Consider the following 12,964-nt stretch of genomic DNA (forward strand, 5'->3'; position numbering starts at 1 on the left):
CCTGTGTGAGGGGACGGCAGATGGCCAGAGCTGCTCCCGATCAGGTGCTCCTCGCCACTTCCCTGTCCCCTGTGACCCCCCTCAACACTCTCCTCTCCCCACCCTCTGCCACTATTAGTCACTGGCTCTGGGGTGACAGTGTGGGATGCAGGCATTGGTCTTGCCTTCTGGTCTGTTCTTCTGTGTCAACTCCCAGCTAGGAGCCTCCCAAGCCAGCCCCTCCCCTCCTACCATAGGGACCAGCACACACCCCTGCCCTCCAGCCCCACTGGTCCTCTGCTGCGAGAGGAGGGGAGGGGAAGGGAGGGGAGGGGCATCACAGTCCCCAAAGCAGCAGAAGTTGAGAGGCTGGTGTGGAAAGCAAGCGGGATTCCATTTATTTCAAGAACGCTTCCTTCTGCCTCTATGACCCCAGAGATTTACTTAGGGTGCTGGGGGGAAAAAAAAGAATGGACAGATTTACCTCTCCCATTCTTCCTCATTCCTCCTTCATAATCTGCTAATCCAGAAAGTGCCTTCAGGCAACCAACAGGACGGACAAGGTGTCAAAGCCAGGCTCCAGCAGGTTTCATCCTGCCCCCCAGGTGCTTCACCAACACAGCATGGAGGCGCCAGGGGTTTCCACAGATGGGTGTTTAGCCACTCTAGAGTTGAAAGTGTTCTCCCATCCATTAGATCATGTGCTTCTCACAACAACCCCGTAAGGTCTTACGAAACCACATTTCGCAGAGGAAGAAACTGGGGCCCACCTACTAGTAGCTGCTCCTAGCCCAGAAATGGGATGGGAGTTGGGAAAAAGAGGAAAAGCTCAAAGGTACAGCCCTATGTCTAGGTTCCACGAGGCCCCTCACCTCATTCCTGCCTAGAAATCTCCCTCCTTGTTAGGCCAGGGTGGAATTACCTCCCTTGCTCACCTCAGCACAGAAGCCAGCTAAGCTATCTCTTTCCTTGTTGAAGGAACTCTGGACATCCCTTCTCCAGGGAGACTTTCTGACTTCATAAAAGGAGACAAGAGTTTCCTTGGCCCTGCTCTGTCTGGCAATGGAAATCCCAAAGAGGACACCCTCTCTCTATTCTACCTTCCCCTTCATCTCCAAAATCACGCCAGGTTTCCTGAACACTCCATGCCTGACTCAGTGCTGGTTTATTTGTCTGTCTCCTTCATGAGTATGTCCTGGGTCACAACTCTTTCTGCTGCAAGACAGAAGGGCAGCCTCTTGGAGGTAAAAGCTCTCCTGTCTGGAAAGGTACACACAACTCAGGGAAACCCCACCAACAAGGAGAGTGGAACACGGCCTCATTTCACTCATTCTAATTACAGGCAGAACAAAAGAAAACATCTCTCCTGCCAGATGGAAGAAACAAAGCAGATTTCTAATTACCCCCCACTGCTCCTCCTGGTTTATTCTCAGGAGAAAATCAGGGTGAGTGATGGTGTCAGGGACCCAGGAGGGTGCTTATACACCCAGGTTCTCTCAGTGAGGGGGTGCCCATACCCCACAGCAAGCTGCCTCTTGTTCTTCTCCCACCAAGTGGAAAGTTCTCCTTTCTCCACGGAGTTACACAGGAGGATTACCATTAACAAACAGATGAACTAATGTTAACTCCTTTTCACGGTGAAAGTCTCCTGGCCAAGGACATAAGGAAACTCTTGTTGGCAGAGAAACTGCTTGCTGATATGACAAGCCTAGAAATACTGCATTGTTAACACGGCCTGACACCCGTCCCGGAGGTGCATTCTGGAATTAGACTCGAGTTCAAATCCATACTTAACAGCTGTGCGACCTTGAGCAAGTCACTTCATTTTTCTAAGCCTCGGCTCCCATCTTAAAAAAGGTGACAAGGACAACAGCCCAGGAGGTTGTTAGGAGTCAATGCACAGCACATGATACAACATCCAGTGCCCACTACATTTAATTATTATGATGATGATTTCCAGCCAGGTTCCACAGGCCTCCACAACTCACTGCAAGAACCATAGGTTCCATTCCACTGCTTCCTGATCTACTTTTGTTCCTTTACCTGAACAATGTTTCCACTGTTTTCCTATTTTGTTAGGGATATTCTTGTAATTTTATTTTGTGATAGTTCTGTTAAATCCAATAATCACCATCCTTATTGAGTGCCTAATATGTTCATGACCCAGACAAATCACGGTGATATTTCAACAATAAGTCCAATATCCTTCCTGATTGCCAGCAGCTTATAATCTAATAAGAACAATAAGATGTGGGCATTAAGTAGTTAGATTAAATAATTATAACAAAGTTTAAAGTAGTAAGTTCTGTAAGAGAGGCACAGATAATCAGAAGGACAGAGTACTTCCGTTTTCCAAACTGAACATAGGTAGGTAATCAATCATTACACCAATTTTTCAATCAACTAATGAATAATGGTAAATATTCTCAGCTAACCTATACTAAGTTTGTCTGTGATAATTATTTTTTGGTTATTCTGGTCTTAGCACACAAGAGTTAGCCAGAAAAAGGATCCAGTATTTGTCATTATCTTTATGGAGACAAGAGCTTCCGATTTGCAATGACAGGTGTTCAGAAATAGTGACTTCCAAACATACTGCTACTATCACTGCCAATAAATACAGGTCTATTTGGATGGAGCAGACTGCATTTAATGGGTTGGATTTTGAAGTTTCATTGCCAACCATCAGGACATGTTTTCATCAGCGCCTTAAGGTTGAAACAAAAAATGTTCAACAATATTCCAGGCCCCTATACCTACTACGCGTACATTCTCTTAGTATCACAACTAACATGATGAGACTGGCATACTCATGAGTAAACTTAAGAGCTCAGGTCTCATCTGTCTTGTGACCAGAGCTACTCAGTAAATGCTCTGGTGGCCTTCCATACTCAGCCACCAGCTACCTTTGAGGGTTTGGGGGGACCCAAGGGCTGGTGTGTCCCATGCTGAAGTTTTTATGTGGACTGGGGACAGTTAAGAAAAATAACTGGGCAACCTGGTAAGTTTCAAAAGCTAAATATACTGAATTTTTAATTTTTGATAACATGCCCTTTTAAATTCTCTGTTAAAATACACTTTAAATATAAACAATGGTGGTGGTGGTTTTATAGTTTAGTTTTTAGTTTTGTTGTCTTTTTATAGGTAAAATAAGTATCTGGCAATTCTGTGCCAGTCCACCAACTTTTTAAAATTTTGCCACAAAATCCATAGTTCAGACTCCTCTATGAAGGCTTTCTTGGTCCTACAACCTCACATTCCACTATAAGGAGAACCTCAGCCTCTTAACGGTGAGGATCTGAAAAGTATTTCCAGTCAAGCCCCTTGTCTTTAGGTGGTCATTTGGGTCACAGGGGTTCCTAATCTAATCTTTTTTTTTTTTTTTAATATAACTGACATATGAGGTCTGACAATTAAGTTTGCGAACTCATCCTAGAAAAAGTGCTACATACCTCATTGCTGAATATCGTTGCAGTCACCTTCGAAGTGCTCCCCTTGGGAAGCTATGCACCAATGCAAACACCTACTCCACCCTTCAAAGCAATTTTGGAACTCTTTTTCTGGAATGGCCATCAGAGCTGTCATTGTATTACCCTTGATGTTCTGAATGTCATCAAAATGTCTTCCTTTCAATATTTCCTTTCTCTTTGGGTAAAGAAAGAAGTCATTGGGGGCCAGATCAGGTAGGTAGGGAGGGTGTTCCAATAGGGTTATTTGTTTCCTGGCTAAAAGCTCCCTCACAGACAGTGCCATGTGAGCTGGTGCATTGTCGTGATACAAGAGCCATGAATTGTTGGCAAAAAGTTCAGGTCATCTAACTTTTTCAGGCAGCCTTTTCAGCACTTCCAAATAGTAAACTTGATTAACTGTTTGTCCAGTTGGTACAAATTCATAATGAAAAATCTCTGATATCAAAAAAGATTAGTAACATCATTGCAACAAGTTCTCAAACTTAACTGTCAGACCTCATATAACATTATATTAGTTTAGGTGTACAGCATGGTAGTTGACCCCTGATAACATGAGTTTGAACTGTACAGGTTCATTTATATGCGGATTTTTTTCAATAAATATGTAAAATACCATAAATGTATTTTCTCATGATTTTCTTAATATTTTCTTTTCTCTGGTTTACTTTATTGTAGAATACAGTATATAATTCATATAACATATTCATATAACATCAACTTTATGTTATTAGTAAAGCTTCCAGTCAACAGTAGGCTATTTAGAAGTTAAGGTTTTGAGGTGTCAAAAGTTATACATGAATTTTCAACTGCGAGGTAGGGGGCTGACACCGGTAACACCCCAGCATTATTCAAAGGTCAACTGTATATTGTGAAATGGTCACTGCAATAAGTCTAGTTAATATTCATCCCCATACATAGTTACTTTTTTTTTTTCTATGACCTAAGCTAGTCTTGAATGCTTTAACAATGCCTTGGAAATATTCCTGCACCTCTCAAATATATATGTACAACTATTATCACTCCCTTAACCTCAGACACAAATTCCCAATTGTTCCTGAAAACTGTCATCTAGATATCTCATCAGCACCTCCAAGCCAGTATAAGTACATGAAACTCCTCATCGCCCTCTACATCTCCTTCCGACTCTGACCTCCTGTGCCTATCTTAATAAATGGCACCACCAACTACCAAGTCACCCAGTCAGACAACTGGAATTCATCCCACACGCTTCCCATTTAATTAGGTAGAAAGTCATGTCAATTCTAGCTCCCTAAATATGACCAGAGTTTGTTTCCTGCTATCAGTTTTTATCTGCCTTTCAAATCTCATCTTTAGGTTTGCAGTTGTACTTACCTCTATTTATTCATTCACCAAATATTTATTGAACGTCTATTATATACCAACTAATATTCTAGATGCTAAGGGTTTTGTGGCTTAAAAAACCAAAAACACACAACCCCTGTGTTTAAAAAGCTTAGAGTTTAGTGTAAAAAACATAAAGTGTCAGAGATGGCGTAAAATGAGGAAATTATCACATATTTGTCTATTTTGTAGCCAGAAGAGTGGTTTTTCAAAAGCAAATCCAGTATCTTAAAATACTTCAATTGTTCCCAGCATCTGCATAATCTCAGTACTGTATAAGGCTGTCATGGTATGTCAATTCCTGCTTGCGTCTCCAGTTTCATGATCTGCCTCCTGTCCTCCCCAGGCACCCTATTCGCCAATCATGCCAAACGACTTGTAGTGAGTGACCTGGGCTTTGCCATGTGCGTGCTGCCTACGTCTCCGGACTAGCTACTATTCAGTGAACACTTATGGTGTGCCAGGCATTTTGCCTAGGTTATCTTATTTAATCCTCACAAGAGTCCTGTAGGGTCGATAGTATCACCCTCATTTACAAATGAGGAAACTGAGACTAGGAAAGGCCCAGATAACTCGCTGAGCTGGCCGAGCCAGAGAGAGGCAGTGCCAGCACCTGAACCCAGATATGTTCAAATCCCAGTCATAACTAGATCACCTCTCTTCTCTTGTCCACCCGATAAACCCACACCCGCTTCGGGTCTCAGATCAAACGTCACTTCCTTTAGAAAGCCTTCCTGCCTAACCAGGCAGCATCAGATAGTTCTTTTGTGCTTCCCTGATGACTTGAACTTCCATTACAACCCTTATTACCTTGTGCCACTCTTTCTCCATCTGTTCACTCATCAGCCTCCCCTAAGATCCCATAAGCAACTGCTCACAGTGATCTTATGTTATCCATCTAAAACATCCACATAGGACTCTCTGCTGGCACGTAACTGGCATTTAGTAAACATTTGCTGAATGGATTAATGAACGCTTATCAACCACTTTCTCAAGGCTGAAATAGAGACCCTCCGGACATAATTTATCATCTACATATCTTAACACAGTCATGTCAGGACATCAGATGGCCTCAAGTCTGACATTACAACCTTAAAAAAAAAAAGTAGCACCAAGACAGTGCAATAACAGAGCCTCAAAATCCAGACTCCAGGAGGTGAGTCACACTTCCAAAAGACCTGCTCCAGGAACTGAACACAGTCTAAACAGGCAGTGTTGTCATCAAAGTGACCACACCTCCAGCCAAGAGCTACCATTTCATTCTCAATTATAAGAAAAGAGACGGGGGGGTGTGGGGGGGTGTGTGTGGGGGGGTGAGCTCACCTGCAACCAAAAGCTATTTCATTCTGGGGTAATTGAACCCAATTCATTGGGAGTTAAGATAAATCCTGGGAACAGTATCTCAGAAATAAAAGAGGAAAGGTTAAGGTAAGGGAGAGATGTACTTACGTGTTTTTAGACATTTAAAAAATGATATCCAAATCATATATAAGTGACTTACCAATGAGTCACAATATGATTTTTTTACTCAACAGTTCCACTACATTTACACATGATCAGAAATTCAGTACATCAGCCATAACATATAGGTTCTCTTTGTACCTGGGCTGCAAAATGCAAACAGGCTCTTTCTGGGAGCACCCTGACCAGTTAAAGGTTCTGGATATCTTATGAGAGCCACGCGCACTCTTCCCAGAAAAAGGCACAGAGATGTATAACTCTGCTTATATGTGACAGAGGCTCGTGGGCCCTCTCCTAAAGTCCACCCAAGAACCTTAATGGTTCATGGGCCCAGATTGAAAACACCTGAACTAAACTTCTTCCAAAGGGTTTGGGCTAGAGAAGGTTAAAGAAAAAGAATCACAGAGCTGGAATTAAATGGCGTCTGCTTCTGCGACCAATCACATTCACTATGTGGTCCAGGTCCTGAAGCGAATGCTAGCCTCAGGAATGGTCCAGCTCTGAGGTCTTAATTCCACGCCTGATTAGATAATCTGCAGTCTGGGATGAGGGATGGCGAGGGCCAAAGAAAAATGAAGCTGTCTGTTTCTACCTCCCTATGCAAATGCAGGCATAAACACACATCTCCAAACTAAATGCAGAATAACTCCCCAGAGCCCCCAAACCACTTCTTCCTCAGAGCACTCACCACCACCACCACCCCTTGACAGCCAGCTGGTTGACCCCCAACTACTTACAACTTCAAGGACTAGTTAACTAGCAGGTTTGTAAGAGGGTAAGCCTGGTGAGAGATTATACTTGACGTCGCAGATAGCAGCATTACCACCAGACTGCACTTGGAACAAACAGTTGGGATCCAAACACAGTTGCAGATGCCTGCTGCCATGGCTGCCTCTGTGCACTGCCAAGGGGATATAGCACCTTGAACCATCCACACTCAAAGTGGGTACTCAAATGTTCATGGAAGGAGGGAAAAGAGAGGGGAAGGGGGCAAGGAGGCAAGGGTGGAGCGGAGTTAGGGAGTCCAGGGGTCCAGAGAGGCCTGTTCTCATTTAGTTTTGTTCTCCTTAGCGCCTTTCTGCAAAGAAAATAAAGTACAGTTATACCTTCGTTTGCGAGCATAATTCATTCCGGTAACAAACTACTCGTATTGTAAGACATCACTTGTTTACCACGCGTTAAAATGTATTAGAAACACTTGCTCGTCTTGCAGAACACTTGCAAATGTTACTCGCAATCCAAGGTGTTACTGTATTTGACAGATCTAAGCTTGTTAAAACAACAGATGCATGTAATTTTCGCCAATGTGCAGACTAGGAGGTGAAAGCCGAGAGAGGTTAAGTAACTTGGATCAGACCACACAACATGTGGGAGTGGGGAAAAAGGAGCCAAGAACCTAGTTCTGTGATTTCCAGAGATGTGTCCCAACCACTTGAACACATTACTGCTCTCAGCACCACTGCTGCTTCTGCCTCCTACCTAATCCTCTCTCCCATACACACGGGGTACCCAACCTACTCCAGAAGTCTGGGCCTCGTCCAGTCTTCCATCTCTGAGAGAATGGAGGCCCAGCCATCTGGCCAAAAAAAAAAAGGACCCCAATCCAAGGGCCAAGATATTCTAGAAGGACTACAGGTCTCTCCCGGTACACAGGGGCTGAGGTTGGGGCTTACAGACAATGCCTCCTTAGAACCCCCATCCATTCCCAGTGGCTCAAGCTCCTTATTTGGAAAAATGCACAGAAAAACAAATTTCAAATTGCAAGCAGTATTCAGGAGAGATTAGAAACCTATCTCAGGAACGCCCTCTAGCGTGCCTATAGGGTCCATGCGCCATAGCACCCTGGAACCATTCCCAAGAGGTACCCAGACCCGCACTTCCATTGGGGCATCAGATGAGCGGTGGGAGGGAACAACAGCAGCATCTGCCACTCAGAGGCAAACTCCTCGCCAATCAGAAGGCCAACATCTGCTGCAGGATGAGAGGCAGGCTCTGCTCTTGAGACTGTCCAGCCCACACCGACCCCACCCATTCCTTATACAACAGGCAGAGGGAAAGCGAATCACACAGAAGGTGAAAAGAACATGTGGAGCTGGCACAAATGGATTAAGAAAGCACCATAATACGTGGAAGAGGCAGATGAAGAAGAGCGAGAGAATCAAGGAGATGGGTGACTAAAAAGAGACAGGATAAAGAAAAATGAAAAAAAACAAGGCAAAGTTAACGTGACAGATAGACACGTAAGTCTGCCCAGACAAAGCTATGGATCACCCCCTCACACACACACACTCAGGCTTCTAAGCACATAAAGGTGAGGAGTGTGTTGTTTTCGACCCGGTCCTTCCTCCCCTCTCCTGAGGGCCTCATGCTCGCATCATTTCCCTCCACTCTGACACAGCCCCTAGATGCTCAGCAGTGGTGGGCTGAGGGAGAGGAGGGGAGAGAAAAGTGAACCAAAGGCAGAACTTGCCAAGCGAAGCCACTTACGCACAGTGCGGCCGGCAGCATTTCCATCCTACCTTTGCTGTCGCCATATCAGCCGGCTCCATGATCCCTGCTTGGCCTAAGGAGTAACAGCACCACCCAGAGAGAAAAGGCAGAGTCACAAATGTCCACCCGAAAGAACAAACCACCCCTCTGGAAGGTCAGGGACTATGAGAGCCTTATTTCTACTTTCTGGACCCCTGGGACTTCCTCTGTTGGAGGGAGAGGAAAGAACCTTAGGATCCCCAGAAAGTCTGAGGGGCCTGACTGTATCCCCACGGATGCCCATACCAGGCTGACTCAGGGGTATCTCCCCTTGCCTCATACTTCTTCCCAGGAGGCAAGTGTGGGGCTCACCAGGGCGCCCCCTGCTGGGGGAGAGCACAGAGGTGAAGGCCTGACCCTCCTATCACCCACCCAACAGGGACCCCACGGGTCAGGAATAGGGGAGCATGTGGAAGAGGCCAACTGAGGGCAGCAGGAAGAGAGAAGGCTAAGGGCTGGCGGGGGGCAGGTGTGAGAACCTCAGGAAGGTGCAGGTACTCAGGTGGAAGCAGAAGGTGCTGTGCAAGGAGGTGCCGAAGCCACAAAGCTGGAGCCCAGCACAGCAAGGTGGAGGATGCGAAGGGAGGGGAATTCGCCCGGTGAAGCCACTCACCTTGCAATAACATTCAGACTGACTGAGGCCTACACAGGAGCCAGGAGCGGGCGGCTCACACCCCCACTCCACTCCCAGAGACTCCCAGCCTCTGTCTAAAGGTACATGAGAGCAGCCTGCAACCCGGCTGGATCTGCAGAGGGCCCTGGTTCTCTATGAGCAGCCTGATTGGAGGAACAGGATGACTTCATCCGGCCCCATTCATCACTCTAGGTTTCCTGCCCAGCAGGGACAGGCCGCTCTGCTTGCAGTGACTACAGCTTCCTCTCTGGCCCATTTTACTCAGGCAGCCTTAGAAAAGCTATGTGGTCCAGGGCAGCCCAGGGAAAGGGATCAGATGCCCCAGGTCCTAGAGGGAAGAGGGGAACAGGCTGCTCACATTTCTACTTTAAAACACAGTGCGTGTGTTCACTGCAGGCACTGGCTTGTGCCACCACCAGCATAAACACAGAAGAGCAGCTCCCTCTCGAAACCAGCAAAGAAACGAGGTTGTGTGTTCTGGTGAACCACTTATCTTCCTGCCAAAATGTTCAATCAAACACTTTCAAATCTTTAGAGATAGTTCTCCCAGCCAGAGAGAATAACCTATGGAAAAGCAGACCAATATCCTCAGGCATCCCTAAATATATAACTCCTTCCTAGCATTTTCCCTCGTGTCAACTCCAGCTCTGTCAGCTCATCCCATGTGCCAACCTGGGCTTGCTTTCACCGACATCGATTCCTTCATGCCTATGGCTTCAGACCTACAAAATGTTAACACATTGAGGACAGGGCATTTAAATGGTTTAAATGCATGTTCCTGGGGTTTAAACCATTTAAATCAACTTTTATACTGTTTCTTTAAAAATTTATAACAAATTCGTGATTTTTGTGAACTGAAATTTTCAGGAAATACTCACCAAAGATCCTAGCAGTGCTTGAGGGTGTGATACCTTTGGGAACATTCCCCCTTGTGGAGTGGCACTAAGAACTTGCAGATGTACCAAGTTTCACTTCTTTCTTATTTATTTATTTATTTTTAGCTGAGCCATCCTGCCACCTGTTGGCAGCTCAGCTCAGTGAGGGCATTGAATCACTGTTGCTCTTAACCAACTGAGTCACTCAGCCGGCCCTCACTTCTTTTATTGTGGGCAGCACAAACACGGCACCTTCTAGCAGGATATTTTCTTTTACCCCGTACACTTCCAACAATTTTCTCTAGCACATGTTTGCGCATATCACCCGAAAGTCTCCCCAGGGGGTCCTCATGAGGCACACGAGGGGTTTGGGTTGATGTTCCTGGGAGTGCTGCATATCTGTCTGTGTCTGAGTCTGTCTCCACCTTATCTGTAGCCCAGTCTTTTGCCACTTGTAGCAGAAATTCTTCGTATCTCATTTTTGATGTAGGCTTTAGTTTTTGATAGATTCAAAAAGAATTGAAATGTGCACAATTTATAAGCCAAAATGCAACTTTCTTTGGCCACTTCACTGTTTTTCTCAAGGGAGAATAATAAGACAAGTACTGATCTACCCTATCAACACCTTTCATTAACATATTATACTGAAAAATACTAATAGGTTTTTTTCTTTACTTCTTCATTTCTCCGTGGAACATCAACCATTGTTGAATCGTGAATTGTGGAAATCATGTTGACAACATGAGTATCCCTCCAGGATTGAAGAAGAATTTCACCCTTTCTCCTGAATGTGGTTTCGCCACGTTTCATAGACTGTGATTCGTTTTTCATTTCTGAAGGAAGACCCCTGTTCACTCTGATTGTTCCACATCCTCTAACTTGTCTTGAGAGTTTCAGCAATTGTCACATGATTGTAATAGTTGTCTTGCTAGACATGGTAATTTATCAAGATAAGGTTCCAAAAGTGTGAAAACAGTTCCCTGTAATTTTTTTCCTTCACCAGCATAAATTTCTAAATTCAAGACATACCTGAGGTGCTTTCAGTGACCATACGAACAAGTAAGCCGTACTTTATAAGTTTCCCCCAGTTATATGTTCGTATACGAAGCCTACCCCGCCAAGGAATCATTGCTTCATCTAAGGAAAGTTGATTTGGCTTATAAATAGTCTGAAATCTTTCAAGGAAAAAATCCAATAAGGGTTGAATTTTAAAAAGCCTGTTAAGTTGATTGTTGCAGAAGTTCATTGTTGCTGAAATGTAAACACCACCAAATTTGTTCAAATCTATTACGGCTCATAAGTTTCCTGAAAATAGGAGTATCTAAAAATGGACCCATAGACCAATAATCCTTTAGTTTATCTTTCCTGACTTGCCCCTTAGAATAATTATTGAAAAATTTTTTCATTTCTGCTACAGTGACATCTGGCCTTTTCAACCCCTTAGAACCAGTAACATACTTTTCCTGATTTTGTAAGTAATATAGATTCGTTTCTTTTCTTTTTTTTTAATAATTTTTTTTTTTTAAGATTTTTATTGGGGAATTGGGGGATGGGAACAGCGCTGGGGAATTGAGGAAGGAGAACAGACAAGTTGCTGTCCTTTTGTTTTTCAGTCTAGTTGTGGAGGACGTTGCTTCACTGGCCCAAGTTGGCACCATCATTGCACTCTTCCTGGGCAAGGCAGATCAGTCCCGGCTTCTGGATGACCGCTCACTGCGGCTGCTAGCCGCTCACGCTGGCTGCTAGCTACACAAGGTAGACCATGGCAACCCACTGCAGCAGGGGCTGCAGCCTACATCGCTGGTGACTCACGGCAGCCCAGCTCCAGGTCTACACAATCTTAGCTGTAGAGGGCAGTGTCACTGGCTCTCATATGTGGGATCCAAACCGGGGCCCTCTGGCGTCCCAAGCCAGTTCTTAACCATCGCGCCACTCGGCCAGCCCTAGATTCGTTTCTTCGCACAACATATCAAAGAATCTGTCTCCAAGAAAGAGTCCTGTTACTTGTGATACTGTCGTCTGGTCAAGAGGAAATTTGTTTTACCCCTGGGTTTCCAGTAAATGGCCCTCAACTTGGTGTTTTATCTGTTTTTATCAATGTGGAAAACACCAAATCCAGTGTGTCATCGTCATCGTCACTTTCGCATGTACTTTGTTCACGGTCACTGTAACTCGGTAAAGGATGCACAATTTTGTTTTGCCTATTTCCAATAATAGAAGAGTCACTGTCATTTTCACTGTCACTATCAGCGTTGTCAGGAACATCAGATAATGTGTCCGCCAACAATTCCGCTGAAATTTCATCTTCAGTAAGATATTTTTTTCCGTAAGAACTACGTCTTTCCGTCATGGGTGTAAAGTTATTGAAATCTGAATGCTGACTAAATGCAGAGCAGAGCAACAGAGGAAAATAGAGCGGTTTTTTCTCTATATTTATCAGAGGTCATTAATTCGGAGTGAGGTCACGTTTCTATAAATATTCCTCAGCAGGACCATTCGGAGAAAGGCTCCATATATTGCGTAGTGAAGTCTATTGTGGTGTGGAAACCAAGCGCGCGATAAAACGCATATTTGCGTCATCCGTCTTGCACAGCTATAATGTATAGCCGCAAATCTGCGTCACTGGTCCACAATGCGTTAAAGATGCATGGGAC

At 44.7% G+C, this 12,964-nt stretch overlaps 1 protein-coding gene across 12 annotated transcripts in view; it reads right to left on the bottom strand.

The window, feature by feature from the left end:
* Positions 1-12,964, bottom strand: part of GRAMD1B (GRAM domain containing 1B) — a 253,091-nt gene that overhangs the window by 109,762 nt on the left and 130,365 nt on the right. Inside the window, exons 1-2 of one of the 12 annotated variants that reach the window (XM_019628347.1) lie at positions 9,415-9,484; positions 8,792-8,835 (exon numbers count right to left, since the gene is read on the bottom strand). The exons of the other annotated variants lie outside the window; for them this stretch is intronic. The gene's annotated coding sequence lies outside the window, so the exon portion shown is untranslated. Of the gene's footprint in view, positions 1-8,791; positions 8,836-9,414; positions 9,485-12,964 lie in introns of those variants that run through there. 12 annotated transcript variants of the gene reach the window in all.

This window comes from Hipposideros armiger, unplaced genomic scaffold (assembly GCF_001890085.2).
Source record: "Hipposideros armiger isolate ML-2016 unplaced genomic scaffold, ASM189008v1 scaffold_781, whole genome shotgun sequence".
Classification (NCBI taxonomy): domain Eukaryota; kingdom Metazoa; phylum Chordata; class Mammalia; order Chiroptera; family Hipposideridae; genus Hipposideros; species Hipposideros armiger.